The following is a 6184-nucleotide window of genomic DNA, read 5'->3' on the forward strand; positions in this document are numbered from 1 at the left end:
GTTTGTAATCCATTAGAGGAGTGACAATTGTGACTCTAGAAGCTCCAAGACAAACAAGATCAACAAGGAATTCAAAGGTATGATTCTAGATCTGTTTTAATATTGTTGTTTAACCTAATTAGCCATTAGAAATCTTGGATTCAAAAGCATGTTTATTAGAAAGCCTAGATCCAAGCAATAGGGTTTTGCATGCGCACATAGGAAAGTTCTTATGGGTAAAACCCATCAGTGGTATCAGAGCCTAGATTGGTTTTCTTTAAATTGTTGCTTGAATAACTGAAACAAACCTGCAAAATTCGATTTTTTGGGTTTTGAGTCACTGACTCGGCGAGTTCCAAGGTGGACTCGTCGAGTAGGCCTGACTCGGCGAGTCCCCTTGTGCACTCGGCGAGTCCAGGTTGTAAGGAAGGGCCAGATTCGGGATTTTTTCATAATTATCTTATGGAAACTTACCTTAATCATATTAGATCAATCTAAATCCGATTTTTTGATAAATATGACTATTATCTTGATCTAATTAAAGATATTTATCATCTAATAAAATATTTAATTTCCTTATATGATAATGATTAATTATTTTGGTAATTATCTTCAAAGAAATCAAGATAAATCAAATAAAGATAATTAGAATATTAATTGTTAATTGGAATTATTTGATCCTTCATGTTTTAAATGTTTAAAACCTACCCTAAAGTTTTGAAATTTATATTTGTGATTAAAAGTTTTAATTTAGACAACTTAAATTTCAAACCCTAGATTTTGAAAAGTTTAAAATGCAACCCTATACTTATATGATATTACAAGAATAATATATATATGTATAACTAAATGCTAGTCTTACCGCTAGTAGGCCTCATTCACGAAGCCGATCTATAAGGTGGGTATAAGGTTGCGGCCTATAAAATGGCGCTTAATGGGTGTACACTCACACCCACCGCTTGCTTGATTGGTGGAGGGTCGTTAGCCGAACGGGTAGGATAGGGCAACCTCATCCTCTCATTAAAAGTATAATAAGAAATACGAAGTAACTAAACTTTCTTTTAAAATTTCCCAATCTTAGTTACTTTAGGAAAAGTGAATTGATGCAATCCCATGAAATTACACTTTGCACCTTGCTAAGATGTTAGTCGAGCGTGTGTGGTTTACCGGCACACTAATTGGTTCTAAGCGAAGGTGGCAAAGGGTGATTCATTGTTCATCATAGTTCGATGGAGCGTGTGTGGTTTACCGGCACATCGAATAGGTGATTGTTATAATGAAGGCACCATGTGAATTTGCATGGTAATTCACACCTTCTTTGTGATCCTCGGCATCCCAGTCACAAACAAGAGGGGCATATTGAGATTTAAACATGCCATTGAATAGTTCAATGAATCTCATCTGAATCTAGGAATTTTCAAAAACACTTAGGACTAATAGTTTAAGTTTTGTAATGGAGAATTAGTGAATCGTCATTCACTTACCTTCAATTTATTTGCATATTGGATTACGGCATCCCTTTTCTAGTATGTAAATGTTATTCTTGGATCCTAGCCCTAATTTTTCTTATTGGGTGATAATTAGGGATTCTTGTTCTAATCTATCTTTGTCCTTTCTATAAATGTCAAACGCAAACAACGCTGCTGCTAGTTCTTTCACGTTGATGAGCCTTTGCTAAAAGGTCACCTTCGATGGAACGAACTTTGGCGAATGGATAAGATACATTCGCACCATTGCTCGCTATGAGGATAAAGAGTATGTCCTCGACGAGAAGCTCGAGAAAATCAACCCTGAAGTTGCTACTCCCGAAGAAATCACCGCCTTTGAAACTCATGAGCGAGATGCAACGAAGGTACATTGCATCATGATCGCCACCATGAACTCCGAATTCCAAAAGTCCTATGAGGACATGTATCCATACGAGATGCATCAAGACTTGTTGGAGAGGTACCACCAAAACGCGAGACAAGAGCGTTACGAGATCTTCACTAACATGATTTCCGCTAAGATGGGTCATGGAGAATCTCTTACCGTGCACTTGCAAAAGATGCAAAGGTATGTCGACCGCCTTCGCAAGTTAAATGTTGACTTCGGCGAAGACTTGGCGATCGACATGGTGCTTCGCTCTTTGCCTCCGATGTACAATCAATTTAGGATGACCTACCATATGAACAAAGAGGAGGTCACTCTAAGTAAACTCCAAGGTCTCTTGAGGGTCACTGAGAGCAACTTCAAGGACAAGTCTGTTGCACCAACTCCCAATCCATCCGCTGCTCCTGTCTTGGCTATTGGTCAAGGGAAGGGAAAGAAGAGGAAAGCTTCTTCAAATAACTATCGAAAGGTGAAAGCCCGAGATGGTTCCTCTTCTAGTGGGACCAAAGTTGATCCCTCTAAGCCCTGCTCTAACCCGAAGGAGGCAGAGTGCCACCACTGCCACAAGATAGGACATTGGAAGAGAAGCTGCCCGGATTACCTGCAAGCCATCAAGGAAGGAAAGATCAAGCCATCTTTCGTAGGTATATATGCAATCAAATCTAACGATTCTAATCATGCTATTTCTTGGGTTCTTGACACCGGTTGTGGTTATCACATTTTTTCTAATGTGCAGGGACTAAGAAGAAGTAGGGATGTGGAGCAAGGAAGGATCAATCTAATCATGGGGAACAGAAGATCGTCGCCTGTGACCAAGATTGGAGTGTATTCTTTAGTGCTTAAGAATAGTTTAGTTTTTGATTTGAACAATTGTTGCTATTCGCCAGAAATGGCTAGAAACATCATTTCATTTCATGGTTTATATAGACAAGGATTTAGATTTTCTTTTAATAATGAGAATGGTTCTATTTTGGCTTATCTAAATGGTGTCTTTTACTTTGAAGCTATACCATGTAATGGAATATATGAAACTGTTATGATTGTTGATAACTTAGGAAATGATGTTTTGAATATTGATTCTTCCACTAGTATGGATAAAGCATCCTTGTGGCATTGTCGTCTTGGACATGTTAACAAGAAACGCATAGCCCAACTCCAAAAGGATGGAGTGTTGGAGTCATTCGACCTTAGGGAAGATGACACATGCGAGTCTTGTTTACTTGGAAAGATGACTAAGTCACCCTTCACGAGTACTTGTGAAAGGGGTGAGGGGCTATTAGACCTAATACATACCGATGTATGTGGACCTTTTAGATCAACCACGAAGGATGGGAACCGCTTCTATGTAACTTTTACCGATGATTATAGTAGATATGGGTTTATCTATTTAATCAAGCAAAAGTCAGAAACCTTTGAAAAGTTCAAAGAGTTCAAGAATGAAGTGGAGAATCAATTGGGCAGGAAAATCAAGATGCTTCGATCCAATCGAGGAGGAGAGTACCTAAGTCTTGAATTCCACGATTATCTCAAGGAGTGTGGAATAGTTTCGCAATTGATGCCTCCTAGGACACCGCAGTTGAATGGTGTGGCAGAAAGGCGTAATTGAACCTTATTGGATATGGTTCGCTCTATGATGAGTCGTGCTTCACTACCTATCTTCTTTTGGGGGTATGCCTTAGAGACTGCCGCCCATATCCTTAACCGAGTCCCTACTAAGAAGGTTGCCAAAACACCTCACGAGATGTGGACAGGGAAAGCTCCCTCGTTGGCACATATCAAGGTTTGGGGTTGCGAGGCTTTCATAAGACGAGATACTCACGACAAGCTTGAACCTCGAAGTGAGCGATGTATTTTCATCGGCTACCCGCAAACTTCCTTTGGATATCTCTTCTATAGACCGAAAGATAATGTTATCTTTGTTGCGAGGAGAGGAGTTTTCCGAGAGCGAGAACTCATAAGCCAAGGAGACAGTGGGAGGCAAATCGAACTTGAAGAGATTCAAGAATCGATAGATGAAGGAACCTCTACCGCTGGCATTCAACCCGAGGAGGAAACTCCGGTTGAACCGATTGACGAATCCTTACCTCTTAGACGTTCCGATAGAGTTAGAGTTCATCCCCAGTTTTATGGTTTTCATATTACTACCGAAGGGGACGCGTATATTAGTGATGGTACACTAGTAAATCTTGATGAACCTAATAGCTATAAGGAAGCCATGGCAGGCCCGGAGTCTACGAAATGGAAAGAGGCGATGGATAGCGAGATCCAATCCATGTACGATAACCAAGTTTGGAACTTGGTTGATTACGTGCCCGAACGTAAGACCGTAGGGTGCAAGTGGATCTTCAAGAAGAAGACCGACGTGGATGGGAACGTACACACATATAAAGCGCGATTGGTCGCGAAGGGCTTTACTCAAACTCCCGGAGTTGACTATGATGAGACCTTCTCACCAGTTGCGAAGATTAAATTTATTAGAGTGATGCTAGCAATTGCCGCATTTCATGATTATGAGATTTGGCAAATGGATGTCAAGACTGCTTTCCTTAATGGAAAGTTGGCTGAGGATGTTTACATGGCTCAGCCAGAGGGGTTTGTGGATCCGAAGCATCTGAATAGAGTGTGTAAGCTTGAGAAGTCCATTTATGGACTTAAGCAAGCATCTCGCAGATGGAATCTTTGCTTCGATGAGAAAGTCAAAGAGTTTGGATTTGTACGAAGCGAAGACGAATCTTGTGTATATGTCAAAGCCAGTGGGGGTATAGTAAGCTTCCTCGTTCTATATGTCGATGACATATTACTCATAGGAAACGACATCCCGACTCTGCAGGAGGTTAAGTCCTGGCTCGGGAAGTGCTTCGCTATGAAGGACCTCAGAGAGGCTTCTTACATTTTGGGAATAAGGATAGCAAGAGAAAGAAGTAAGAGACTAATTGGACTTAGTTAGAATACTTACTTGGAGAAGGTACTAAAACATTTTAGTATGGAAAACTCAAAGAAGGGAGAACTACCGATACAAGGAAATGCCAAGTTGAGTAAGACTCAAAGTCCGAGTACCGAAGCTGAGATAGCAGAAATGAGCCGAGTACCATACGCTTCCGCAATTGGCTCAATCATGTACGCTATGACTTGTACTCGCCCTGATGTAGCCTTTGCTTTGAGCATGGTTAGCAGATATCAAGGGAACCCTGGCAAAGCACATTGGATTGCGGTGAAGAACATCCTTAAGTACCTTCGGAGGACGAAAGAATGGTTCTTAGTCCTTGGAGGGAGTGATGACTTGAAGGTGCGAGGGTATAGTGATGCCAGCTTTCAGACCGACAGGGACAACTACCGTTCGCAGTCGGGCTGGGTATTTACCCTAAATGGAGGAGCAGTGACGTGGAAAAGTTCCAAGCAGGAAACTATAGCTGATTCAACGTGCGAATCAGAGTACATCGCAGCGAGCGAAGCGTCGAAGGAGGCAATATGGCTGAAGAACTTCATCGGTGATCTTGGAGTTGTGCCGGCCATAAAGGAGCCCATGGATATTTTCTGTGATAACGAAGGTGCGGTTGCCTTGACCAAGGAACCGAGGGATCATGGTAGATCTCGACATATCGACAAAAAATATCACTTCATTAGACATCGTGTAGAAGAAGGACAACTCGTAGTGAAGAGGATATCATCAGAAGATAACCCAGCAGATCCGCTTACGAAGGGACTGAGTAGGGTTAAGCACTTGCAGCATGCTAGGAGTATTGGGCTGAAGGATGATATTAGCATAGATTAGATAGTATTAGAAACGTATAATAGATAAATGTAATTAACATTTGATGATTAAATAAAGGAGTTTTATTTATGAGTAAAGTTACTGTCACATGTTAGTTGTTTAACTATTGTTTCACTTTGCATGTTTTGACTTCCAGAATAATTGAGTTTATTAGGAATAATCGAATTATTCAAATGATCCACAATCGTTAATATGTTGGGAGTAGATATGAATGAAGATTGTCATGAATCGGTGTGTAGAGTGTCTAAATGGTGTTAGACATAGCAAGGGTTGCTGCAACATTCATGAGTGCTTATGAACTAGTTTTGAGCATTGGAATAAACCCGCGCTTGCTGGAATCACTTTATGGAATACGATATAAAAGGTGATCGCAAGACGATAATATCATATGGTCTTAAAACCTAGATATATGGTTTATTATTTTTTAATTGATTGTGCATTGATAATGCGAAAACGCATCAGTAACTTGATGTTATAAAACGCCTTGTTGTGTATAGTTGGTTAATGAATAAGTAAATGCATATAAGTCGAAGTTTATCTATAGATTTTATCCTAAGAGGG

The sequence above is a fragment of the Lactuca saligna genome, chromosome 8 (assembly GCF_052625555.1).
Source record: "Lactuca saligna cultivar CGN05327 chromosome 8, ASM5262555v1, whole genome shotgun sequence".
NCBI lineage: Eukaryota > Viridiplantae > Streptophyta > Magnoliopsida > Asterales > Asteraceae > Lactuca > Lactuca saligna.